We start from the raw sequence: 27,537 nt of genomic DNA, 5'->3' as shown, positions 1-27,537 counted from the left end.
AACCAAGAGAAATTAAATGGGATAAGGAACACTTGCAGCAAGAAGATATTGCATTGAGTTTTTTGTTTGTTTTTTTGTCTTGTTTTGTTTTTTTAGTACTGGGGACTAGAGATTGAACCCAGGACCTTGTATGTGGGAAGCCAGTGCTCAAATACTGAGCCACATTGGCTTTTGCCTCCCGTGTGGGAGGCAGGTGCTCAACCTCTTGAGCCACATCTCTTCCCTGCATTGAGTTTGAGGTAAATATGAAGAAAGCCTGAAAGTATCTGATAATGATGTTAATGATGGTGGTTTAAACTATAGGAGTGAGTGAGATCACCCAGTGGAAATATGTGAAAATAGAGAGATACTGACTTTTTGAAGTCACAAGCTATCAGAAGAATATAAAGAAAATGATTGTTTTGTTCTCCAGGAAAGTCCCATGCTCCTACACATGATTTTATTTATCACTTCAGTGGAGTCACAGAGCTCAAATTCAAATCTTCTGAGAAGAGTGGGAGGATCATTCTATGGCAAAAGGAGAGCAGTTGGGGATTGAGTGCAGCTCAGTGGTTGAGCACAGGCTGCCCACAGATTCAATCCCTGGTACCTCCTTTTAAAAAACGGTGGGCAGTGTTGAGATTCTGTGTCATGTATCAAAAAGCATCATCTCTCGTAGATGGCCCTGGCAAGGCCACCTGAGTATGGAACACAGGGAAAGAAGTAAAGGCTTAGTGATTCCTGGTACTCCCTCAGTTATGGGGCCAACCGCCCCTCTGAGGAGCCTAGAGCCCCTGACCTGGGAAACCACCTGTCTTTTTCTCTTCTTCATCAGTCTAATTATTCTGGTTCTTTCCTCCCAGCCTCTACTTTCATCTCAGTCCTTACAAATGCACAATGAAAAAACTTATCTTCTAAAGCAAGGGGCGGTGATCAGAGGGTGTCTGACAACTGGCATCAAGTGAGGGTATCTTCCAAGCCAATTGTTTGCAACCCCCTCTCCCTCTACTACAAACACGACTTCCTTCCTTTTTTTCCTTTCTCTCCTTACACATTTGCTTCCTCACTGTGCATCATTTATCTTCTCTCCTACATTGCCTCTTAAATCTTCTAAATGAAATTAGGGTGAAGGTCTTAATCTTACACAGACTTGGTCATAGCTATCCCTTAGATCCTAATCTCTGTAAACTTCATGATATTGAGAGAGTTGAGTACAGTAGTTCAGAGCGAGGGTCCTGGAGATTGTTTGCCAAATACCATCTACTAATTCTGTGACCCTATGCAGGTCCTGAACCTAGCCAAGTTGCAGATTTCTCATCTATAAAATGGAAACAATAACATCTACTACTACAGCTTCTGTGAGGATGAAATGGAATATGCATATCAAATTTAATCATAGTTTCTGGCACCTTATAAAGGCTCAATAAATATTATTATTTTTAACAATATATTTTAATTTTACATATTTTTATGTTTGCAAGCAAACACTCTCCCTTGCCCCATGCCCTGTAAGCTCTAATCTACTTTCTATCTCTGTGAATTTCTTCTTTGAGTGTCTTATAAGTGATATCACATACGAGCTGTCCTTATGTGCCTTGGTTGTGTCACTGGGCACATGCCTTCAAGGTTTTTCCATGTTGTAGTATGCCTTATAACTTTACTTTTTCTTATGGCCAAATAATATTCCATTTTGTGTTTGTACCACATTTCTTTATTCATTGATTTCTTGATGGACACTTGGTTGTTTCCACTTTTTGACTATTGTGGACGATGCTGCTATGAACATTGGTATATACGTATCTGTTTGAGACCCTGCTTTCACTTTCTTTGGGTACATAAATGGAAGTGGAATTGCCAGGCCCTATGGTAATTCTATATTTAACTTTTTGAGGAACCACCATATTGTTTTCCATAGTATCTTCACCATTTTATATTCCCAGCAACAATTCACTAGAGTTCCAATTTCTCTATTGTTATTTTCTGCTTAAAAAATAAAGTCATTCTTGTGGGTGTGAAAGGATGTCTCATTGTGATTTTGATTTGCATTTCCTTAATGGCTGATATTGAACATCTTTTCATGTGTTTATTGGACATTTGCATAACTTCTGTGGAGAAATATCTATTCAAGTCTTTTTTCCATTTTTAAAAATGGAATTGTTTGCCTTTTTGTTGTTGTATTATAAAAGTTCTTTATATATTCTGGATATTAAGCCTTTTTGCAATATATAGTTTCCAAATATATTCTCCCATTCTGTAGGTTGTCTCTTTTACTATCTTGATAATTTCTTATGATGCACAGATTTTTAAATTTTGATGAAATTGAATTTATCTACTTTTTTGTTGTTGCTCTTGATTCCCCCTATGTTATCTTCTAAGATTTTTATAGTTTTCTTTTATAGACAGATCCTCGATCCATTTTGAATTGCACAAAATTCAAAATAAACATTATTTTAACAATGCTAGTGAATCATTGTTATGGAGGTGGGAGAACTAAGTAGTTCCTCTGCACAGATTACAGGCCAAAGAAGGAGACTTTTCTGTGTTTCTCTTCTTTTTTCTTTGCTTTTCTGGTTTCTCTGCAGGTCGACAACTGCCTTCCATGGTGTCTTCAAAGAGCAGGATTAAGCATGGCAGGAATGTGGGCATCATTATAACTAGCACAATTCTTAGTTTCCTGAGAAGTTGATTAATATGTTATTGAAGTCAATTTCACCTATTTAATTTTATTTCTTACAATGTGAGGAAGCATTAGCTTCCTCAGCTACTGAAACAAAGTTCCACACACTGGGTTTATCCTCTCAGTTCTGGAGGGTAGAAGTCCAAAATAAAGATGTTATCAGAGTTGGTCCCTGCTGGAGATCTTGAAGGAGTGACAATCCCCAGCCCTCTCTCCCAGCTTCTGGGGGTTGTTGGAAATGCTTGGGGTTCCTTGGCTTGTAGATGCCTGTCTTCTGTCCCTGTCTTCACCAGGTCTTCTTCTTTCTGTTTGCCTGTGTCTGTGTATCGAAATCTCTGTCTCCTTTCTCTTATAAAGACTCCAGTTTTTGGATAAAGGGCCCACTATAATCTGGTATGGTCTCACCTCAAATTGATAACATCTGCAAAGACCTTATATCCAAATAAGTTCACATCCATGGGTACCTGGCATTAGGACTTGCAGATATCCTTCTGGAAGACACAGTTCAACCTACTTGTGGCTACTAGAAAATCTAAACGTTCATCTGTGACTTGCATTGTCTTTGTATTGGGCATTGCTGGTCTAGGGTATAATAAATCCCTTGAGGTTAAGATTTGTGTCCTACATATAATAGAAATCCTCATAGTGATTAATCTTTTGCCTTGTTTACGTTAGGCCCAGAATGAAGAGGGCCCTGACCTTGCCTCTATTCTGCCTTGACAGCCAGGCAAAATACTTTGCCTCTCCAGATATCACCTTACTGACATATAAAGTGGAGAACTGATGAGACGTCTGAGATGCAAAGACATGAAACAAAGGCAAAACTGTTATTTTTCATATATTCACTAGAATATGGGAATTGGTGTTCATGGCATTAACAGAGGCTATTTTAAAATCAAACTTAAAATTTACTTTTCATATGTCCTCCACTGCCAAGTAAATTATTTTTATTTGATACTTTGAAGGAGAGAGAGAGAGAGAGAGAGAGAGAGAGAGATGTTGTCATTGTCACCAAAACAATCAAAATAACACAACAGCCAGCCATTATTTATGGAGCACTCACCTAATACAGATTCTGCATTAAGTGGTCTTCAATCTTTGGCACATTTAATACTCACAGCCTCATTCTACCGTGCAGATTTTTCCTGACTCCCATTGCAGATGAGGAAACTGAATCTCAGAAAATTTGCTCACAGTCAGTGGCTTTGAAATGGAAGGACTGGAATTGAAATGCACAAATTTCATGCATTTGTGTGTGGTGGCCTTGAATTCCCTCATGTTCCCTCAGACACACGTGTGAATTCAAAGACGAATCACCGAAACCTTCCAGGACATCTCTTCTTCTAATTATTACTGTTTGTCCCTTCAGCACAGATTTACTTTATTACCTGCCATATTACCAAATGTGTTCACGAATGTTTGCTCTTGTTTCTGTTGTCTTCCAGCAGTGGGGATAGTTTGGGTGAAGCCATCCACACTGTCTCATATCAAAGGTCCAGAGAGTAACAGCCAACATGCGAGAGGAAGCCCATCAGGGACACTATGTAGGTGAGAATTTGGAGGGAAACCCGATACTCTCAGAATCAAAAGCACTGTTGTATTCACAACATGAGCAAATCAGATCATGTCCCCTTCCTACTCTCAAACCTTCAGTGGCTCCCTATTGCCCAAGGGAATTAAGTCCAGGATCCTTAACACAATACAAGATACCTTTCAATATCTGACCGACTGTTACTTTCAAGCCTCACCACTTCCTTTCTCCCACTCCCTCCTCCCATGCATAGTTCATCTTGTCATACCTATGGCTGGGCAACCCTTGAAACTGACATGTTTCTTGAAGACTTTTGCTTATGCCATTCCCTCTGCCTGGAATACAAACTCTTCAAATATCACCTCCTATGTGCAGATGGGCATAACTCACCTGGAGAAAGCTGGTTATTTTCTCCTTTGTGCTATAATGACATTTTCCCATGCTATCTCCAGAGCAAGATTGCCCTGCCTGATAGTTCTTTGTATGTTTATCTTTCTTTTATTCTTTTTTTTTTTTTTTGAGGTACCCTGGAATGGTGATTGAACCTGAGTCCTCGTATGTGGGAAGCCAGCGTTCAATCACTGAGCCACATCAGGTCCCCTGAGTTGGTTTTTTCATCTGTTTTGCTTGTTGTTCTTTTGTTTCTTTTTTAGGAGGCACCAGAAGTGCACCCAGAACCTCACATGTGGTGAGCAGGCGCTAAACCACTTGAGCTATATCCACTCCCCTTTCTTTTCGTCTTATCTGACCCTGTAAAGTCTAGCACATTGTCCAGCACATAGTAGGCACTTAACAGATGTTGAGTGAAGGAGTGCATAGATAGATCATCTTTTTTTTTTTTTTAATATAGGCCATTTATTTCTATTAAAAACATTTTTTAAAAAAATTTCGGCCCCTCCCTCAGTTGTGTGCTCTCTGTGTCCATTTGCTGTGTGTTCTTCTGTGACCACGTCTATCCTTAACAGCAGCACCGGAAATCTGTGTTTCTTTTTGTTGCGTCATCTTGTTGTGTCAGCTCTCCGTGTGTGCAGCACCATTCCTGGGCAGGCTGCACTTTCTTTTGCGCTGGGCGGCTCTCCTTACGGGATGCACTCCTTGGGCATGGGGCTCCCCTACGTGGGGACACCCCTGCGTGGCAGGGCACTCCTTGCGCGCATCAGCACTGCGCATGGGCCAGCTCCACACGGGTCAAGGAGGCCTGGGGTTTGAACCGCGGACCTCCCATATGGTAGGCCACTTAAGCTAAACAGACTGTACAGAAAAAGCAATTCAAAATAGAACAATCATTCAGATACCAGCTTCTATAACCTGCAATTTAATTATATAAGAAAGGCTGAAACTAGTTGGCGTTCGTGGATTCATCCTACACTGTTACAAAGGTCCTTCTCATTTATTCGGGGAGTCTCAGATCAGTGAACAACATGGATTCGGCCCCAGTTCTCATGTAGCTCATGTTCTGGTTGGAGAAAAAGGCAGAAAAATGAATCAACAAGATACTCTCAGATTCGATTGCATGCTCTGAAGGGTGGAGTGATGGAGCATGATTGGGGGGCTGCCACTTTAGAGCAGGAGGTCTGAGAGGACCTCTCTGAGCAGCTGATATCTGAGCTGAGACTGAATGCTAAGAAAGACAGAATCAAGTGAAGATCTAGGGTAAAAAGAGTAAATGTTTGAGGGGCACGTCAGAAAGTCCGGCAGTTTGTAAAATAAAGGCACACACAAAACGGGAGATCAGTTCTTCCTGCCCCGTTCTCCTCCCACCACTGTCCCTCAGTGATGCCGCCTGCCCAGGAGCCCAGTGCTCTTACACAGTTAGCTGTGGTCCCCCGGGAACCATCCACACGATCCTACCTTTCTCAGGAAGCTCTGGTCTGGGGATTTTCCTGATTTCTTTTCTCCATCAGAACTTGCTTTCCCTGTGTCCCATTCCCTAACTAACATCTGCTAACATACCTAGGGGACATAAACTACCCCAGATAATAATCTGCACTTTATAGGGTCCTGCTAGAAGCAACTTGTTCCTAAAGGAATAGAAGAGATGATAGGAATTCAAGTGCTGTGGAGGCCCCTGTGGTGGTGTTTAGGGGAGATGGGCCTTATGGTAGCCAAAACCCACCATGGGGAGTTATATATTTCCTCTCAGAACTAGCTTTTCCTGTAAGCACATATTACTGACTGCCTGGAACATACTCAAAAAATGACACATTTAAGAATAAAAATTTCTATTTCAATTCCAAATACAACTGAAAATGGAGCTGGGTTGTGATTTAGGACAGATATTGGCAATATTTCCGATAGATTGCATCCCAGTACATTTATATAAGCTCTAGGTTGAGTAATTTCTTTTAAAAGATTTTAGGTTTGCATCTGTGTTTTAAATGTTGAACCACAAAAGAGATGCTGAAATCTCCCTAAGCAGCTAAAATCTAGTTCCCAATTCACAAGAAATTTGGCCAAGGGAGATATTAAATAGAGTGGTGTCACTAGTCAGCGTTGATGAAATGCATGCATGGAGATGGTACCTATCAAAGGGAAAATTAGAATAAATGAATATTAAAATATTTAAATCTATAATAATGTGTTCAAAACACAGTTCTGAAGAACATTATCATTGGAAGTGAGAAACCAGTGCAAAGTCACTTACACTTTTTCCTAAGCAACCTTCTTCTCCCCATTTCAACTCATTAAGATAATATTAGCTTCAAGTGTAATGGTGTAATTTTAACTACACAACAATTACTTTGGTTCTTGCTCTGACAAGGTTTAGCGACAATCCTTCTCGGCAGACTTTTAGCAATTGCTACAATACTGGTAAAACAAAAAAGAATGAAGTATTTAGAAATAAAAAAATATAGTTAGCACAGCCAGTCGACTATATTTACTTAAAGGGAGAGAGGAATGCTCCGTTTCTAAGTTGGCTGAGTTTAGTGGCTACCTTCCTAAGATATAAAAAAGAACAAGAGCTTGTCATTTCTTAAATGTTCTGGTCGCTAAATTCCTTATTGATTACAATGTCATTTTTTTTTTTTTACTAAGTTAATTATCTGAAGGATAGACTTCCAATACCACTCCAAATACACACCCCCACACACCCACAAACACATGCTTATTTGCAAGTCCTGAAGTCCAAATTAATTTCTCTCAAATAGTATAGAGAAAATAAGTCTTCATATAATGACCACTCTTCAGTTTTCCTGGTTAGAAACGAGGAGGGTGTTGATTGTGATCTTAAAGGTTTCCATGAGGATTAAATGAAAAAGTGAATGTAAAGCACCTACAAGGTGTCTGCCACACGGTAAGCTTAGGCTTAGTAGAAGGCAGCCATTCTTACTATTATTATTATTACTCACACGGTAAAATAAAATTACTGGCATTTGAATGAGAATGCATGATCACAAAGCACTTCCATATACATTATTACATCTGAACCTCAAAACCACCTAGTGAGATAAGCAGATAAAGACCCCTATTCTTGCAAGGAAGGAAGGTAAGATGCAGTAAGAATAAGATCACCTAGTCTGAAAGACAACCTAGATCTCCGAAATCCTTGTGCCCCACAAAGCCTCCTTTTATTGCTCTTAACTCTTAATACCCTGGACTCACATCTATTGCTTATACAAAGTACAAGAGCCTATTTTGTATCAGGTGCTGTTCCTGATGTAGAGAGCACAGCAGAGAATAAAATGACAAGGTCTTGAGCTTACTTTCCTGTCCGTGTTTGGGAGCGGGTTGTTGAGACAGAGGCTAGTCAATTAATATAACAAGTTACTTAGAATATTAGTTTCCTAGAGCTGCCATAATAAATTACTATACACTTGGCAGCTTAAAGCAACAGAAATTTATCCTCTCAAAGTCTGGAGACTACGAGTCTGAATCCAGTGTGAGCAGTTTCTAGGGGAGAATCCTTCCTTGTCCCTTTCATCTTCTGGTGGCTCTGGCATTCTTAGCTTGGAGCTACCTCACTCCAGCTTCTGTCTCCAACTTCACCTGGCCTTCTCCATGTCATCTGCCCTCCTCTTTTCCGAAAAGGGCACCTGCCATTTGGATTTTGGACCACCCTAATCCAGAAGGAAAACAGCTCAAGGTCTATAATTGAATTACATTGGCAAAGACCCTTTTAAAAATAAGGTCACATTCACAGGTCTAGGGTGTACATATATTTTGGGGCCACCATTCAATCCACTGCACCCAGTTAGAGAAGCAAATAAGTACTGTGGAAATAAACCAAAAGAAGAGAATGCTAATGGTGATTAGGAGTATTGAATATCAGCAATATTCAATAGGGAAGTCAGTTTGGGTCTCACTGAGAAGAGTAGATTTGCACAAAGATGTGAAGAAAGTCAGGGAATTAGGTGTAAAGGCATTTGGTGGAAAGGCTTTCCAGTTAGAAGGGACAACCAGTACAAAGGCTCTTGGTTGGTTGTGTGCCAGGCATGTTGGAGAACAAGCGTTGAGAAGAGTATAAATTGGAAAAGCAAGAGCAAGGGGAGGCAGTAGGTGAGGTTGGAGAGACGAGGTGAGGAATAGCTCAGGAATGTCTATAGGACATGATAAGAACTCTGATTTCTTCTCTGCACGAAATGGAGATCCATTTCTGGGGTCTCGACAGAGGAGTGAAATGACCTAGCATATATTTAGGAATCACTTTGCATCTGTGCTAAGAATAGACTTAGGTCATTGCAGTGATTCAGGCAGGAGATGATAGTCAGTGCAAGTGAGAATGGTAGCCATAGATGTGGCAATCAATGGCCAGATTTAGAAGCTATTTGTGAAGTTGATGCCAAAAGGATTTCCTGATGGGTTGCACATGGGGTATGAAATAAAGAAAGGAGTCAAGGATCACCCCAAGGATTTTGGCTTAAGCAAATGAAAGGACATAGTTGCCATCATCTGAGATGGGGGAAGTTGTAGATAGAAGTGATTTGAAGAGGAAAATCAAGAATTTAGTTTTGTGTGCACCGAGTTAGAGATATTTTAGGTAAGCAGCCTGGTGTAAGATTTGAAGTTTGGGAGAGAGCACCACGCTGGAGATGTAAGAAAATGAACGTAGTTAGAGGCAAGAAAAGGACTGTGAAACAGAGTAAAAACAAACAAAAACCAAAAGGAAACAAGTGTAGTTAGAGACAAGATGAGCAACACTAAGAAGCTTGAAGAAGTCAGGGAGATTCAGCAAAGGAAACTGCAAAGGAGCAACAGATTCTCATGTTGCCTTAGAAGCTAAATGAAGAGATTATTTTTAGGAGGAAAGATTGATCAATTATGTCAAATGCTGCTGCTAAGTCAACTAAAATAAGTTCTAAGAGCTGACCCCTGGATTTTGCATGGAAGTCATTGATGACCCCAGCAAAAGCAATTTCTGGGGGATGGAGTGGTTTCTGAGAGTGAGAGGGGAGAAATGGGCAATGCCTACATGCAACTGTTTGAAGGACCTTGCTACAAAGCCGAGCAGCAAAATGAGGCAGTATAGTTGAGGGTAAGTGGGAGTCAAGAGAACATTCAACTTTTTTTGGAAGAAATTTTTTCTTCAAAAGAAAATGGGAGCTATGCTTCCTTAGACTAATCCAGTAGAGAGAGGAAAATTGATAAAAATAAGAAATAGGGGAGAATGTCTGGAGTAGAATCCTTGAGCAGGTGATAGAAGATGGTGTCTATTCACCAGCTGCTTTCAGCAGAAAGGAGCATGGGTAGTGTGTGCTTCTGTGTAGCTGAGTACATGTGGGGGTGGAACTGCTATTTGCTTCGTATTTCTCAGTGAAGAATGAAGCAAGGTCATCGGTGGAGAGTGAGGATGTGGGAGAAACAGGGGTGGGGAGTTTGAGGTTAGAGAAGGTGTGAGAGAATGGCTAAGGAGAGTGGGAGAGAATGAGCTGGAAGGATCGTGTCCTTGTCCAGCAGCAAAAGTAGCTATTTGCGGCTGCAATTCTAAAATGACTCCTTTCAGCATGGGGAGACCATTCTCTCCACCAATATTCAGCTGTGTGGGTGTGAGAGATTAGACTGAAATGAGGTTGTGGTTTTACCATACAAGTTCGCATGCCAATTAGGGATTACTGTGATTGACCATGCAATGAAAGCTGTGTAGGGAAGGGAGAGAGGACACAAAGGTGATAAGGGACAGAAAAAAAGGGTTAGGATCCATGGATCCAGGGTCCTGCTGGGGTGGAAAGATATTTGAAGTTGGGGCGCCTGAGGAAGTAAGCTGGAAAATTAGAAGGTAAAAATAGAGCGAGGTGCATGAAACCAACTAAGATGGTGTTTGGGTATTGCGAATTGTAAGTCTAAGGTTTCACAAGCGAGTGACGGGTTGAGTTGGAGGAGAAGACAAGATCACTGAGGCCATGAAGAAGGAGCATCTAGGTGGATGTTGAAATTACAAAGTTTTTACCCATTCATTCATTCTTTCTTTCATTCAAGTATTTGTGTGCTGGCCAAAAGGGAGAATGGAGTTCTGTTGAGAACAAGGCTCATGAAGCACAATACAAGAGCCACGCTGGAGCCCAGAAGACCCTGCCTGAGTGAGGAGATATGATTAGACCAGCCTCCGTCTAGCGATTATGGGAACAGCAAAAGAAAAAAAAACTTCTGTGAAGTTAACTTTGAAACTCCTTTGGTATCCAAATAAAGAGTTAGCCTAGAGGAGAATAAAAATCTCATACTCTAAACATCCTTCATGGCTCGTTTTAAAAATTATTATTATTATTTGGTTTCCTCAGTCGCTTACATTCATTGCGTTGATATGTGTGTTTCCTGGGGATTCTACACACTCCAAAATCTGAAGAGTAAGCAAAAATGGAGCTTCTGCTTAAACCCTTCACAGTTTATAGCCACATTTACATAACATTAAATAAGTCAACAAAGGCATCATTAGCTCCCATTAAAATATGAGCAAAGAAATTTACACGAACAAGACAAGCTAATTGGTAAGTAATGTTGTGTATCAAAAGTTATGACTAAGATATCCCAGTTAATGAGAAGCCCTACAATCATGCTTACTACATATTTAAAAATTAAATGAAGGTGAAAAAAAGTAACAAAAAAGATTTTTTTCCCTTCATGGATGCTTTTATATCTGTTTTTTTCAAAGTTAAACCTCCTAAGACTTATTCTAGCAATCCATCTCCAAAAAGATCTTCTAATTCACATGAGTTTTACCATTTTTGTTTTTCTTAGGTTGTAAACAGGGAAGCCACAATCGGAGAAGAGGGTAGGGCAGAGCCCTTGAATTATACCAGGGAGAGGCCTTGGTTTCACCTCAAGCCTTGGTTGTTAGAAGACATCACACTCATTCAGTTTTCAGCCTAGGTAAAGTGTGCCCTTCCCGGCAGCCGTAGGAGGAAGACAACGTGGTGAGCCAGCTCCTACCCGGGGGTCAGCTTCCTAAAGCTGTTAGCAAAGGATTACCGAGAAACTCTAAAAATGCTGATTCCTGGGCAATGTCCAAGGCCATGAATCTGAGTGTCTGGGGTGGGGTGGGGAGGGCTACGTTGGCGTTCTCCATACGGGGTTTACAGTTTTCATGAAAGTGTCCTGTAAGCTTGAAAGCATTTCAAAATAAAAAGTTAAAAAATTTGCTGATGGCTGGACTCCACCGCACACTGGCACCCAGGAATCTGTCTTTTATAAATGCCCCCTCATTGATTCTAAAGTGCACGCAAGGTTGAAAACTGCTGCATTAGTCCTCTTATTAATAAAATAACAGCTGCTCCGAGGTAGACGCTGTCCCGGCTGCCCGGGCAGCCCGAGTTCTGAGAACTCTGTGTGTGTGACCACGTGCACGTGCGCGCATGTGTGCTAAGAGAAGGTGTGGTTTTGACACTTTAGCTCAAGATGCTAATACTTCTTCAAAAGCAGATGATTTTCTTTATGCAGTCTTCCTCCTGACTGGTAGAAGTCTATAATAATAGGTAAGACAGTGGGCTCTTCTGAATGAAACACTGAGAAAGACCTGAGAGAAGCCACTGCAAAGTCTCTGTCATTGCTCCTCCCTCACCTTAAATCTAGAGCGACTAGGTCTCCAGAGCCTCCATACTTGGCATTGTTTATGGGGAGAGGTTTCTGGAAGGCACAATACAATGGAAATCAAGGTCCTTAGATGCTGATGGCAGGAGGAAATGCTCTTGCTTCTAAACTCTGGAAACAGAACATACTTTAATAAACTGCCAAGAGTGTTCAATAATGCATCCAACTTTAAGTAAAAAGAAACGCCCTGCTTACAGTGCTGGGGTTTTCCACCTCTTCCTCCCATTTGGAAAGCTACACTAGGGGTTGTGACTCCAGTAGAGTCCTTCATATGCACACTTTCAAATGAGGAATTTTCTTTCTGTAGACTTGGAGTTATAAGACCTCTGCTTGAAAACTTGTCTGGATTCCATCTTTTCCAAAGTGGTTTCCTGTACTTGCAATAGCCTCTACCCCAGGTGTAACACGTCTCTCTCATTTAAATTGCTCCAGAAATCCCAAGTCCCTGTGAAGCCTAGATTCATTTATTGGGTCACTCAGTGGATTTTGATCAGCAACCTACTCTATGCTACTCACTGGGCCAGGTACTAAGAATACAGTAATGAAGATAATAGGCATTATCTTCTCTCTCATGAAGTATACAGCCCATGAAGAAAGAAGATATTATAAAGTCAAGCGGGAAACGGACTTTGGCCCAGTTGTTAGGGCATCCGTCTACCACATGGGAGGTCTGTGGTTCAAATCCTGGGCCTCCTTGACCCGTGTGCAGCTGGCCCATGCGCAGTGCTGATGGGTGCAAGGAGTGCCGTGCCACACAGGGGTGTCCCCCATGTAGGGGAGCCCCACGCGCAAGGAGTGCACCCATAAGGAGAGCCGCCCAGCGCGAAGGAGGGAGCAGCCTGCCGAGGAATGGCGCCGCCCACACTTCCCGTGCCGCTGACAACAGAAGCGGACAAAGAAACAAGACGCAGCAAAAAGACACAGAAAACGACAACCGGGGGAGGGGAGGGGAATTAAATAAATAAAAAAAATAAAAAATAAAAAAATAAAGTCAAGCAAATCATGACTTGCAGTTTTGATAATGATTATGCAGAAGTCATCCAGTGAGCAGAGACAACATACAACAGAAGGGCCTGAGTTGTGTGAATTCTGGTGGGAGAGAGAGAAGGGGTTCTCTGATCTGGTAGCTCAGATAAGACCTGAAGGATGAAGTGGACTTAGCTGGGTGAAGAGTGGAGATAAGAGGATTCACAGTAGAGGCCACATCTTATGCAAAGATCCTGAGGCACTGAGGAACAGGGCAATTGCCATCATCTGAAAAGGAGGAGGCATTGTGGTTGGAGTGGAATGAGGCACTGTGAGAGATGCAGAAGATGAGAGGTGGGTAGGGTCACATGAAAGGTCAGAATAAAGGAATGTGTGCTTGATTCTAATTACACTGGGAAGTTTTTGAAGATACTCTTTTAAGTAAGCAGTTGACATAATCAGATATGCATCTTTAAAATTTACTCTGGCTAGATGTGAGGAGGTAAGATTGGAGAGAACTAATTGGGATATTCAGGGAAAGCAATTTGGTGGCTGTAGCAGTTTGATATAGTTATGAATTCCAAAAATAGGTATTGGATTATGTTTGTAAACTGGTCTGTACCTGGGCATGATTAAATTATGTTTAATTTGATTGGGTCACATCAGTAAGGTGTTAAGTCCTCATCCACATTGGGTGGGGACTCACAGATAAAAGACATGGCAAAGGACAGAGTTGGAGATTTTGATGTTGGAGTTTGATGCTGGAATTTTGAGCTGGAGCCCAGGAAGTGAGCACACAGGAATAGAGATGGCTTTTTAGACATGGCAGAAGCCCTGGGGAGAGAGACAGAACAGTTTACCTGATAGTCTACACCTGACCTTTTGGAGAAAATAGAGGTGCAGAGCCTAGAAAGAAATGAGCCCCGGGAAGAGAGGAATGCAGGAAGCCTGAACCCTGACAGACGTCGGCAGCCATCTTGCTCCAACACATGGAAAAAGACTTTGGTGAGGGAAGTAACTTATACTTTATGGCCTGGTATGTGTAAGCTCCCAAATAAATACCCTTTACAAAAGCCAACAGACTTCTGGTATTTTGCATCAGCACCCCTTTGACTAATACAGTGGTTATGAGAGTTGTCCATTGGTGCAGATGGTGGCCAGGCTGGAGGGGGCCATGGACATAAGGGGAAGAATATGAGATAAAGATCACCTTCTTCGCCTGTGCAGGTTATCACTTAAAATGCCCGCTTGACAGTGGGTCCCAGTACACTAACTCACAAAGTGGATCCAGGCCTTACCAATGAGTAAATACAAATTGGTGTACCTGGGAATTGTATATGGCCTAAAAGACCAAGGGAAAAGATTCTTTTACATTAGCCAGCTGTACTTTGGAATAATACACAAACCTCTGCAAATCATTTCATGGTTTATTAAACAAAATTCTGTTTGCAATTGGCAAGTTAGGAAAATAAACGTCCATGTTTGTTTTCACTTTCCATTTCCTTGGTTTGTCCAGAGGCTCACAGCCCAAAACTTAGGGCTGTCCTTGGGGAATTGTTAAGCAGACCCAGATAGCCACCTGCAACTGTCCTGGGGAAATCAGCCACAGATTTCCATTAACCCTTTGGAAACGAGGGGGGATTCTTAATGCTGTTTCCACCATCAGAGTGGGGAGATTGGCTGCCCGCCAAGGCCAGCAGATTACCAGCGTCTCAGTGTGTGTTACTGCGATAGATGTTGACCCAAGAACGCTGTGGCCGAGTCATAGACAGAAGAGGTTGGCTTTTTCAGAGAAATGGTCCTCTACCACTGTTTATCTACAATCTCATTCGAGGGATGTGTGTGTGTGTTTGGGGGAACTTTATTTGGCATATTCTATTTTGGTGCATGATTTCTAAAGAGGACGACAGCATAGGTGGGGAAATTGTGGAGTTCTTATATTGGTTCTTATATTGGTTTTCAAACTTGAGTGTGCATCGGAATCCCTTGGAGGGCTTACTAAAATGCTGCCTGCTGGGCCCTATTCCAAGGGTTTTGAGTCAAGTCTGGGATTGACCTGAGAATTTGCCTATCTACCAAATTCCCAGATAGTACAAAAGCTGCTGATCTGGGGAACCCACTTTGAGAACCACTGAGCTATGTGAGGCAGGTTCACAGAACAGCTGTACTGGTGAATGCACTTCATGGAGTGCCTCCTTTGTGCCTAGCCTTGTATGGGCTCCAGGCTTTTGAACCTCCATTTCTATGACTTGGGGTTCCTGGGGATCTCTCCTTGTTCCAAGGCTAAGTTCAGCTGGGCCCCTGGGGCATTGGCCATGCTTTCTCCTTTAAGCGTTTATCTATCACCTTGTAAGGCGATGCCCTCCCTTAAGGGCAGGCTCATTCTCATCCTTCTTTGTGTAGGATTCAGCACATAGGAAGCACTAATTTAAGTAAAACCATTCATTGTTTGGTAAATGAGTGAATAGTTCAGGATGGATCTCTGACCTAGGACATTTTTGTAGCAAGTCTCATTACTGAACCATACATATTTCTATTGATTTCATCATTTAATACCATATTGAGAGCCTCTAATAGGTGCTCTGCTTTAGGTAAGGCATCATAGCCATGGACAAGAATTTAAAAATCCAATTAGAGAAAAGAAAAGTGTTAAATACAATCCAAAATTACTGGGTGAAGATGACCTTTATTGTTGATTGACAATCTAAAGTCACTAAGCATTCTAGGCATCTGGGAGAAAATGTCATGTAAGTCTCTGATCTGTTCTTTATGGAATTGTTGAATTCATTCTGTTATTCACATACTCAAATACTTATTAAAGAGCTACACTGCATTAGACTGAGCACAGCACAGTCTTAAAGTTGTAAGAGGACGTTGAGTTCACTTTTTGTAACCCTCTTTCGAGTGCTAGAATCCCTCAAACATTCCCATCCCAGACAGCTGTCCAACAACTACTGGGATACCTCTAGTAACAGGATACTCACTCCCTCAGGAGGCAGCAGATCTTTGAAAAACTGCTGATAGTTTTCCTCGTATCTCTGTCTCTGAAATTTTCTACTTCTGGTCCTTTTTGACCCCCTGAAGCATAGAGGTGTTTAGTTTTTCTTCCCCATGGTAGTGACATCAAATAATGAACATGGATATGGCACAGTGGGGATAGTAAGAACCCTGCAGCTGGAGCTTTGAATCCCAGTTCTTAAATTTCTTGACTGTGTGACTCTGGGCAAGTTACTTAACCTCCCTGTGACCCAGTTCCCTTCTCCATAAAATCAGGATAATATTATGCCTCAAATGATTGTTGTGAGAGTTACAAAAAATTACTGCATGTGATTAATTTAGAACAGGGTCTGGCATAAAAATATTGTTGTTTATGCTCTAACTATTGCTCTTGTCCTCCCAATTTCAGACAAAGCATCCTTATATTATACAACCAAATGGTCCAGCATTGGCCCTCTCATCTTCTTGGTCTTTTTCAGAACACACTCCAGGCTGTTAGGTCCGTCTTACCATGGTGTACAGAAGACAGCCTAATGCCAGGGCTGTTTGTCCAGCACAGGATAGGAAAGGACCCTCCTCCTTCTAGACCTAGTGTTCTTAATTCAGCTTAGTGTTAGTAGTATTAATAATAAAAAAAGTAATTATATTAAGTACCTATTTATGGTATTTTGCTGGACCTTTAATTTCTCCTTCTTAGAAAAGCTTAGGCAGACAGGTAAGGCTCTTGCAGAGGGACACACCCCTAAGAGGTAGAGGAACCAGGATCCAGGGGTCAGTAGAGCTGTGGAAGGAGGCCTGCTTCAACCTGCCGGGTGCCTCACCCTGTGCAGGCACCTTCCAAAGGATGGCTGGGCCACTGACAGGCCAGCAGGGCCAAGCCGTGAGAGGAGTTCAGCCCTGAGGCCTGGGTGGGGCGAGTGTTCAGGTAACAGCCTTATTTAGTCATGACTGCAATAGCCCCACTCTCTCTGATCTTTTCCTGAAGTCTCTGAGTTTAGCAAAGAAAACAACTCTCAGTTGGGCAGAATGACATAAAGCCCTGAACCCACTTAGAGGACAGAAACCTGTTGCATTACAAGCACCAAGAAGATGAGAAAGTTAGCATCAAAAGAATGCAACCTCTGGGTGTTACCTACTCAAACCATCCAAGCATTAATGGATTTCCTCCTCCATGACTCCTCTTACAGGGGCCGGGTATTTATTTAATAACAGTTACCACCAATCAGCACTGATGTCTCTACCAGGGGTTGCTCAGCGGACTAACAGCAGCAGCTGCAGCACTCTGTGCTTGACTCTTGGCTAAGTCATGAAACATTTGTTCTTTGAATCTGCCACTGTGTGGGTGTAACTGAGTATTCCCATTTTCCGGATGAGAAAGCTGAGATTCAGACTAGTTAGGTGGCTTGTCTCACAGATAGTACATGGCGGGATGGGATTTAAATTCCAGGCTGTTCGATCCCCTTTGTAGCCGCAAATCTACCATGGAGATGCTTTCACGCATTTCTCATGCTTCTCTGACTAGCTGTGCAGGAGTAAGCCCCCCACCCCCCTGCCCCCCCCAGATGAAGAAAGTGCTAGATGGAAGCCAGAGGGCTCTGTGGGGGCTATGGAGGACAGTGGGCCTTCCTGTGGAGAAGGTACACATCGGCACCCCCTCAGCCGCATGTGAGGCTCACAGATTTATTCTTACAGAGGAATTCAGGGGTCCTAGATAGAACCAGAGAAGGCCAAATATTAGTACATACAACTCCATATTCATAAGAGGTGCTTATTTTTCAAAGCATTGCCAGACGTCACAGCTTGTTTAATTTTCACAACTACCCAGTGAGACATTTACTATTATCATTCCTATTTCACAAAAGGGGGCTAAGAGGGTGAGTTGCTTAAATGGTTTATCTGACGTTTCTCAGCCAGGAGGCAGTGGGGTCCGGACCTGAGCCAAACCTCTTGAATTTTGGACCCCTGGTTTATTTTTTTCCCTTTGGTATCTTATCTTATAAAATTTAATTTAAAATGGAAATATATGTAAGTAAAGCTTTAACAATCTAGAAAAAATGGAAAATACAGATAAGCAAAGATAAAAAAAAAAAAAAAGGAAATCCTCTAAACCCTATCATTCTAAGATAACCTCTATCAAAGTTTGGCCCATTTCCTTCCAGATATTTTTTTCAAAATGCAGACATTATTTTAAAGAGATATCATACACATTTGTCCATGGCCCTTTTTTCCCCCTCCACAATATGTCCTGCATGTGCTGCTATGGCGGTACATCAATAACCACTTTTAGTGGCTCATCCTATTCCAGTGCTCTAATCTCTTAAAGGTAAACAAGCTGGCCTTGTTCTCCTTTCACTTTGCACTCTATAAGGCCATTCAAAGAATGATGGGCACAGTAAAACACAAACAAAATTAAAAAAAAATTTTTTTCCCTTCCCAATAGTCTTAGTTGGAACCTTAAATTCCACCCCCACCCTCCAAATAAAATTCTGCCTGAACACAAGAGAGCCTAGAGTATAAGGTAGCGCTGAGCTGGAATGTACTATGAATTCAGAGAAGCATCTTCAAAGTCAATCCAAGTCTGGAAATCACAAAGGGTTTCCTATTGCCTTCTTTGGGGCAGGGTTTTGTATTTGGTAAGAAAAGAAAGGGCTAGCATTACCAGTATCCTGACTACTTTGATAAGGGTGAGAGGTCTGCAATCTTAGCTACTCCCCCTTGCCCAAAGCCTTTGTAGTGGGCAATGGGAGAATCCTCCTGCTGCCTCAGACTCTCACCAGAAGAGAATTTGCTCCCAGCCATTGATGGAAGACCTTTCCCAAGCTCTCCCCTTACCAGGCATTGTCCCAGATACAACGAGATAACTCTCTCTGTGTACATCCAAGCCTCCTTTGCTGACCTAGGATAACATTTGTCATTAGAATACAAAATACTTGCTTTGGAGAGTTGTTATTTTCTTCCAGATCAGATGAAGTTTTCTCTTTAAAAAAGAAAAAAGAAAGAAAATAAGAATTAAAAAAAAAAAAGAAGTGGGAGAGAAGAAATATATGGGGTTAAATGAATTAGCCATGGATACTTGCTTAGTGGTATGTTGTGGCTTCCATTTCTAGGCATCATATTCATTTATCCCCATCCTTTTTGGCATGTATGAGAGAGAATTTCCAAGCAAAGCACCCTTCTATGCTTTGAATCCATGCCAACAATCAAAAGTACACAACAGGGCTGCTGAAAGCTAGAAAGGGCTGATGGAATCTTAATAGCTCTGGGAACTCACTCACTTCATCCTCTCCTTGGAGTCTCCTTAATAGCACACTTGGTAACATCAAATGATTTTGATTTCCTTTTCTACAACCTTTATTTGGCTTCTCTGCCATCTTCAAGCTGTATTTCCTATGTAGTTATTATATTTCCTTTATTCTCAATGTTGGTTTATTTTCAAAGGGGAAAAAAATCATACAACACAGTAAGGAGCCAAAATAGAACAACTTGTTATATTAAGCAAATATTTATTTGCACAATTGTGACTCGCATTTCTATATTAGCACAACAGCAAAGTCAAAAGCATTCTATTCAGAAGGGCAGAACTTGTCTGCAAGACCTTATGTCTCACTGGGGAGCAGCCAGGGGAGCCAACGGCAACCGACTTGCCTCTCCAAGACGGTGTTCAATCTCCAGTTAGGAATATTTCCTACCATACCATTGCCTGTTGCTTTATTACTTCAGAAACGTTTTAACATGTTTCATAGATTAAATTTTAGAATGTATCATAGGGATTACAGTTAAGATAAAAATTTGGTACAAGGTTAAAAAATGAACTGCAAACCAGAATACCAGAACTCTTTTTCCTGGAAAATGGGTCTCCAGAAATAGCCTCAACTTACTCTGAGAGAGCTCAACCATCTCTCCTAATAATTCCAAAAACAGAGCCGATAAATCCAAGGAATTCTGTATGTGTTTAGGGGAACTCGTTTTATGCTATCGGGTGAACCTTGCTACCACACAGAATTATGCAGCAGGGAGGCTTGTCCTAGGTCCCTTAAAATGGGAATTTATGATAAGTTGGTGTCAAAGCATCAGGCCTAAAGATGTATTTATACAAAGTTGCATCACCTGTGTAGTTAAAACTTAAAAAACATTTGTTATGTATTAACTCAATGTGCTACATTGATAACACCATACAAGAGCAATGTTGTTTTAATATATAAAAGAATTTCCAAGATCATTTCGTGCTAGAGGACATGTGAAAAATCACACTACCTAAACCGAGAGCAGGTGCTTTCTCAATTAGAGAAGCTACAGCTTTCATATCAAGGTTCAGGTCATTTATGGGATGATATCTAGTGTCTGAGGTAACCCTGGGCTGGGTCCCCAGCACACAACTACGTAATTTGAAGTGCTTAATTGTTTGCAACATGAGCTTTGCAGTCAGCCCTGGGCTAAAATCCCAGCTCTGCTACTTACAGCTGTGTGACTTTGGGCATGTAACCTGACCCCTCTGAGCTTCACTTTTCTCACCTGTAAAAGAGAGATGTCTATACTACCTCAAATAGTAGGACTCCTAAGGGCTCTGGAGACATTCAGACGTTATAGTCAGGGCAGATAGCTCAGGAGTTTGGTACCTTGCCAGTGGACCCTACTTTGGAATTTATGTGCCCCAGAGTGACAGAGTTGGAGTCTGTTGTGCTTTCCCTACACATGGCTCTTCTGACCCTTCTATTTGAACCTATAATTAGTACTAGCGTTGATAGGTGTATGGCCAAGAGACTTAAATCTTTGGGCTGTCCATGTACCAGCTGGGCCCTGAATCTCCATGGAGTTGCAATACTTACTCTCTAGTTCATTGGACTCACCCAGGACAACTAACAAGGAGATGATGATGGACAATGACCATTCCAAGGAACTGAGAGAATCTATAAATGCAAGCAAGAGAATCCCATCAATCTACCCTATGGAATCAAGTACCCCTCTCAATTAGAGGTGGATTGGGCATCACCATCCCAGAATCCTCAGGACTGGGGAATGAACTATGGGCCAAAGTAGACTTACAGGTATTCTACTATAGACTTATTGTGATTCTAGCAATGTAAGAACTTACATCATTGATGTGAAAGCAGTGGTCACTGGAAGTTCTGAAGTCAGGGAGAGGGAAGAACAGATGTAATATGGGAGTATTTTTGGGACGTGGGAATTGTCCTGAATGACATTACAATGACAGATACAGGCCGTTATATATCTTGCCATAACCTACAAAATCATGTGGGAGAGAGTGTAAACTACAATGTAAACTATAATCCATGCTTAGTGGCAAAGCTCCAAATGTGTTCATCAAGTGTAACAAATATACCACACTAATGAAGGATGTTGTTAATGTGGGAAAATGTGGGAGGTGTGGGGAGCAGGGCATATGGGAATCCCCTATATTATTTATGTAACATTTATGTAATCTAAGTATCTTTAAAAAAAATTAAAAAATATATTAAGAAAAGAAAAATGAAATAATCCTCTAAAGCACATATCTTGAAAGAGTAAAAAAAATAAATTAAAAAGAGAGAGAGAGATGTCCAATCATCCAGGCTTGCTATGACTCTTAAAGAGATATGATATGCGAAGAGTTTCGCATTGTGCTCTGCACAGAGCAAATATCAACTAGCAGTAGCCACCATTCATGTGCGTGATAATTAGCAAGAAGAACTTGCTTCTCAGGTCACTGTTTGGGAAGGCCACATCAAAAAATGAGACATCCAGGGGCTGGGTTGGGGAAGGGAGGGCTGGGTAGGGAGCAGACGGGGTTGGCAATGCAGATATTTTAATTGCAATTTGATACTAGAATCTTGACCTCCCAAAGTGGTAGCCTGATCCTTTGTCATTGGAGCCTCCATTAGTCAAAAGTGAGGCTGGGAAGTAAGGTAGTTTCTTTCAAATTATCTGCTAGCACACCATGGGGATCTTTTTCTCCTCCTCTAGAATCTTCTGCTAAGGTTACAGAGTTTATGGTTCCCATAATGCACATGTACAGCATCTATTTCATTTAACTTGCTATTAACTCTTACAGTTTCACTTATTTCACCACAGCTGGAATTGAAATCAACCATGTATAGTAGAATTGGAATGTAGCTATTAGCAGTTTTATTTGCAAATCTACCTACTTTCACTGATCTTGTGTCATGCCACAAATTCCATTCTATACACAATTATTAAACACAGCTCTATGTCACACACAGGAACTATGCTTTCCAGACGTGGCAAGCCCATTTCTAAAACCAGTTTTGCTGCACCCCAGTGTCACCCAAGAGAGTTTAGTAAAAATGAACCATGTAAACAAAGCATTAAAAAAAAAAAAAATCCCCATACCAGTGAGTACAAAATTTAAACTTTAAATTTCCTTAACTTGAATAGGTGAAATAGTTGGCAAGTTTTCTAGTGTTGAATTTTATGGTACTGGAAATTCTTATTACAATTGAAATGTTTATGGAGACTGGTATCTATAAAAGTAGGACCTATATGAGTTTTAGTTACAGAAAGTACCCACCTAGCCTAGCTCAAACAAATGAAAGTGATATTTTTCTGGGCTTTAGAGGGACTGGAAATGGAGAACCATCCATCCACAAGGCATCTCTGCTTACCATGTTTCTCTTCTAGGGACACGTCATTCTATATCCTTTTTTCTGTGCAACTGATCAAACTTCCCAGTTCTCTGGGCAGACTGGGTTTCTCTGCTAATCCCTCAGTTTGCAACTGGCTGATAAAAGTCCCCCATTCCCACCTCAGTGTGACCTTTCAGTTTGGGGATCTCTCATCCCTGGCACTGGGCCCTTAGTTCAGATTTTCTAGAGAAAGAACGAATTGGATTAGTCATCCCCGAATCCATGGACTGGCTCTCCTGGGTCTTCCTCTGATCTAATCAGCCTTCAGTTGTGATGGAAAACATGGTCCAGCCAGGGTGGCTTAGATGTACTCCTTCAGCAGCAGGGGTTGGGCAGGGGTCCCAAGAATTCTGTCATAACGAAGCCACTGAATCCAATTTTTTCAAACTAAAGGTCTATGCTACCATTTCAAAATGAAAACCAAAGTGACCTATGTTTTTTCAGAAGGCTTGCATTTCAAATGCATTTCAGATACTTCCATGTCATCCCACTCTGATTCATTCTAAATTAAAATCCTTTCAACAGGTATCTTCTGTTGGTTTCTTCAGGGTGTCCATTTGTGTCAGAGGACACAGATAGTGAAATTACGTCAGTAGTCACACAGAGAAAAATATTTTTATCCCTATGACTGAAATTTCTTGTGTGAATCTAGTTTTATTTTATACATGCTGAGCTAATGAACATGCAGTTTATAGAAGTGTTTAATCCCTCATGCAGACTAAAAATTACCAACACATATAATATCCCATTGTTTAGCACTAATTTTGAAAAACTGTTCCAGAAATAATATTTTCAGGGCTCTCCCTCAGAGATGGGGCCAATAATTTCTTCTACATCTTTCAATGTATAGCTGACTGCCTGGGGCTACTTCCAGCTCATTGTTTATTCGGACAAAGCATTTCACTTCCACAACTTTTTCCCTCCCCGTGCAGGAGGGAAAAGGGGGGTGGGGGGCTGGGGGTGGGTGGGTAGGACACAAGGCCCATTAGAAATGTATGAGAGTTGGATACTCCCAAAATTCCAACAAGATTACATACAAAAAATCTCATCTGGTAAATATTACATTCTGTTTTTGTCTGTGCTTTAGTTTTTACACAACTTGACAGTTTGTGGTATTGTGCCACATTTCATAGCTAAGGTTTACAAACATCTGGCTCATGGGCAACATTCCATTCCCTGTGGCCCTCAAGGTCTCTGGGATAAAGTGTTTGCAACACACCAACCAAGGTGGAAAACAAGAGTTTTCCTAGAGAACAATAGGGGTGAGCAAGGCATTCTGTTTTACAAGATTCTTCTGAAGGAGGCTGAGCCTTGAAAAGTTAACCCACTTGTTGCCACCCAGATGAACTTTGGAGAGCTAGGAATCCTTCAACCCTTCTTCTGAGTAGCCAATTGGGCGGATTCCTGTAAATCTCAGAGATATGAAAACATACCCAATAAAACACTTCATAACAATGAAGTGATGCAAAATCTTCAGTCATTTTAATGGATTATTTTAAATCCCCATTCCACCCTAGGTTTTGTTCATCTAGGCAAAAGTAAACCTTTTCCCTTTCTTGGAATTTGCATGAAGGAAGGGGTAACAGGATCGCCATATGAGTTAATATATGTAAAGCACTTGGAATAATGCCTGAGAGCTATTTAAGCTTTTGCTATTGTCATCATCATTATTATTCCTGTGTTGCTCATCAATGCATTCAGAGGATAGTTATTTTTAAATTGCTTTTATGGTCAGATATTGATGTTTAATTACAATAATCAATATACCATCTCTTTGTGCCTTTTTAAAATCTTTTCTTCCTTTTTGTTTAAATGCTGTAATAGGATATTCGTTTATTGTTTAAGGCAAGAAATTCTATAACTGTTTTTCCAAAAATAAAGGCACTGAAGACTTGATTTGGAGCAGCTAAGAAACAAACACGAAGCTTTTCCACATCACATAAAACATCACAAAAAAACTGCCCTCTTCTCTTGGAGGTTACCTCCCCAAGTCTCCAAAATTCATGGATTATTACCCTGCACAATCTGTAGATTCTTACGGTGGCCATGTAGTCCCTGCAATTACATGCAAACTCACGTGTGTGGGTATAGACATGCCATTTCTAGGGACAGGGTCAATACTTTGCATCAGATCTTCTATGCTATTCATAAAACATAAATTTAATAACTATTTGTTAGGGAAATCAAGATGGCCAGAAAATGGAAGAGTTCTAGGTGGAATTGTAAGGGAAGCAACTTTGCCTCTAAGCATTCTCTTACCTCACTTCAATCTTTGCCTTTCTTCTTCTCCTGAAACAAAGTACCCAAGGGCAATCTTCTTCCACTTCCCTATGAAAACTTAATCTCAGATTCCTAATTCATTCTGAAAATGTGTGCAATAGAAAACATCTATAGAAGTTTTCTTTTTGGAGGCTGAAGTCTACTGCTAATGGGAGAAACTAGGAAAATAAGTTCTCACACCCCATCAGGCTTATATGGTTTCTGTGAGCAACCAGCCTGTCCCAGAGTCACTAGAGAAATGTGACAAAATTGTCTTCCTCAAGGCAAATGTGTGAGGTGACTCAGATGGGGTGATAGAGCCTTAAATTAAGTTCATCCTCAAATAGCTCTTGAGCACCAACTTTGTGTAGCACAGTACTGGTGCCATGGGCAGAGAAGCATAAGGTAGCTCTGGTCAGAAGAATCTAGCCCCCTTGACAGATACTACAGAACAACTTGAGTCACTATATCCAAACAATCGGAAAAGAATTCATATTTATTGAGCACTTTTTGGGGCCAAGCCTAGGGCCAGGCACAGTGAGGATAGAGAATAAGGGATCAAGAGTATGGACTTTGCAGTCAGCAGGTAAGGGGTCAGATCAAATTCTCATTCTACCACTTGATGGAAGAGGAACCTCAGGCATGTTACATAACTGTCCAAAGCTTTAGAGTCCTCATTTATAAAACAGGAATCATTTTAGTACTTTCCTCTAAGAATTAAATAGAAACACATAAATCAAGGGCATGGTATGGTGCCTGGCACACAGTAGGAACTGAATAAATTTTAGCTATAACTTGATTTCTCCCCGAATTCTCAGGGCAACTCTATGTGGTAGGTAGCAATTGTTGCATTTTGCAGATGAGGAGATTGATATTTGGAGAGGGAAAGAAGATTTGCTTTAAGTGGCAGATTTGGTGTCTTTTCACTCAGAAATTTCTCTAATGTGGTACACCTATCTCATGGAAGGTTAATTTGGATGGCTATATAAAGAATAGTTATATGTTTATCATCATGCATATAGAAAAACATTACTATAAATCTAATGTTTCATACATTTAAGATGAAGCTAAGTATAAAAATTAAGTTGATTATGGGACGCGGACTTGGCCCAATGAATAGGGCATCCACCTACCACATGGGAGGTCCACGGTTCAAACCCCAGGCCTCCTTGACCCATGTGGAGCTGACCCATGTGCAATGCTGATGTGCACAAGGAGTGCCCTGCCACACAGGGGTGTCCCCCGTGTAGGGGAGCCCCATGCACAACGCCCAGAGTAAAGAAAGTGCAGCCTGCCCAGGAATGGTGCCGCACACACAGAGAGCTGACACAACTAAATGATGCAACAAAAAGAAACATAGGTTCTCGGTGCTGCTGATAAGGATAGAGGTGGTCGCAGAAAAACACACAGCAAATGGACACAGAGAGCAGACAACTGGGGGGTGGGAGCAGGGGAAGGGGAGAGAAATAAATCTTTAAAAAAAAAGAGAAGTCTGATGCTTCTCTGAAACATAAAATAAATAAAAATTAAGTTGATTTAAAAATAATATTGTCATAATAATACCTATGACACATAGAAGTGACTAAAATTATTGGTATGATTTATAGAAGTATAGTGTGAGAAAACTGTCTTCTCATTAATAGAAGTAGAATAGGGGAAAGATCAAAAGGAAAAGGGCACAGGGTTGAAGTTCAGACCTAAGGAATAGAGTATCTAGTCTATCTCTATGTCTATGTCTATGTCTATCTCTACCTCTATATTTAATTCATCCTAGAATTTCAATATAACTTGCCAACAAATCCTTGCTGCAGCTATTAGAGATCTGATTATAGCATTCCAGAGAATGCCATATTTCCTTCTAGAAAATGTTGGCACTCCACATAACCTAACTAATATACTGGTAAGAAAACCACTGCTAATGATTCTATTTACAAGAAGGTTATCAAAGGAGGTTGGGCCTAGGAAGGTAGATGGGTAACACAAGGAAGAGGCCATATGGAAAGAAAAACAATAGTGTCCCCCTTTTAATTACAATATTCCTCTTAATAAATGCATCAGATCCCCATTAAGGAGCACCTAGTACCAAGTGCAATGATATGAAATATTATCCATAGATGGTAATGTTTCCAATCCATCTTACTATTGCTTTCTTATGAAAGACCTTTCTTCTCCCTCCTTCCAGACTTCCATCATGTGCCTTCGGCTCTGGGACTGGAGAAACAAAAAAGAAGTTAGGCGGTTGCTTTTCCCTTTCTTACTTGGCATTGCTTTCTCATGACTCCCAAAGGGAGCTATTTAAGAGGGGGATGAGGAGGAGGGTTCTTAGAGGGAAGCTCAAGTAAGTCAGTGACAATTTTGAGCAAATGAAGCCATAAACACAGCAGCTTCCTATAATAGAAAGAGAATGGGTTTGGGAAACAGACAGTGGTAGGATTCAAATCTTATTTCTGCACTACTAGGCTGTGTCA

The sequence above is a fragment of the Dasypus novemcinctus genome, chromosome 2, assembly GCF_030445035.2.
Source record: "Dasypus novemcinctus isolate mDasNov1 chromosome 2, mDasNov1.1.hap2, whole genome shotgun sequence".
NCBI classification, from domain to species: Eukaryota; Metazoa; Chordata; class Mammalia; order Cingulata; family Dasypodidae; genus Dasypus; species Dasypus novemcinctus.
This window is presented reverse-complemented; position numbering follows the sequence as displayed.